This window comes from Notothenia coriiceps, unplaced genomic scaffold (assembly GCF_000735185.1).
Source record: "Notothenia coriiceps isolate Sejong01 unplaced genomic scaffold, NC01 NC01_scaffold00033697, whole genome shotgun sequence".
Lineage (NCBI taxonomy): Eukaryota > Metazoa > Chordata > Actinopteri > Perciformes > Nototheniidae > Notothenia > Notothenia coriiceps.
In genome coordinates, this window is record NW_011366398.1 from 823,623 (window position 1) to 824,571 (window position 949).

Consider the following 949-nt stretch of genomic DNA (forward strand, 5'->3'; position numbering starts at 1 on the left):
CGATAGCAGTTATTGGAGCTTTTGCTGCTACCGCCTGTTGCAACATAGTCTATGTGTACACTACAGAGTTATACCCAACTATTTTAAGGTAATGTCACTCTTTGTCAATTGCATTTCAAGCAACGGACACAGAATTTTCTTAACAGCGGTCCTTCATTTGTTGAAGTGTATAAAAACATTTAAACACAGACGAAATTCCTTTAACCTGTCAGTGCACAACTAGTTAGCTAGCTTAAAGTGGACCTATCATGCTATATTTGAATAATATAGTGTAGGACCATACCTATATAAGGCATATTTATACTTTTTATTTTTCAAAATACCAAGAAGATCATGCATTTTAGCCATTCCTCATTACGCTCAATTTAACACTGTCTTTGCATGGGCTGATTCTGTGAGTTCAGCACCATCTACAGGCCTGGCATATGTACTACAGCGTCTTCAGCACTTTCGAACGGCAATGTCCGTGGCTGTCTCCTCCTGATTGGTGGAGTGGGCCCAATAGCCGTAGCGCCACTTCTGTGACGTCATAGAAGTGTTCAAATCTGGATCAGTCTGTATCAGATCCGCTGCAGCCCCTTTTTAAGAGATTTGGGTATGGAGGAAAATAGAGAGGGTTGTGTTTTCTGACACTTGGTGAGTTCCCTGGAACACCGGGGACACATATTCATGTATCAAAGACGTACACAAGTGCATTTTGCATGATAGGTCACCTTTAAGAAAAGTTTAGAGAGGTTGTATGAGGCCTGAGATACAATACGAGCTTTTCTAACAGAGCCGTGAACTGCTTTGTAAAAAGTAATACAAATAGAAGTGAAAGTGAAATACAGAAAGTTCAACTTTTAATCACATCTTTATCAGTAAAAAAAACACAAATGTTTTTAAAGAGGTTTGCAGACCAAATGGCAGCATGTATCTATCTTTCACTACTGATGCTCAGTCAAATCAC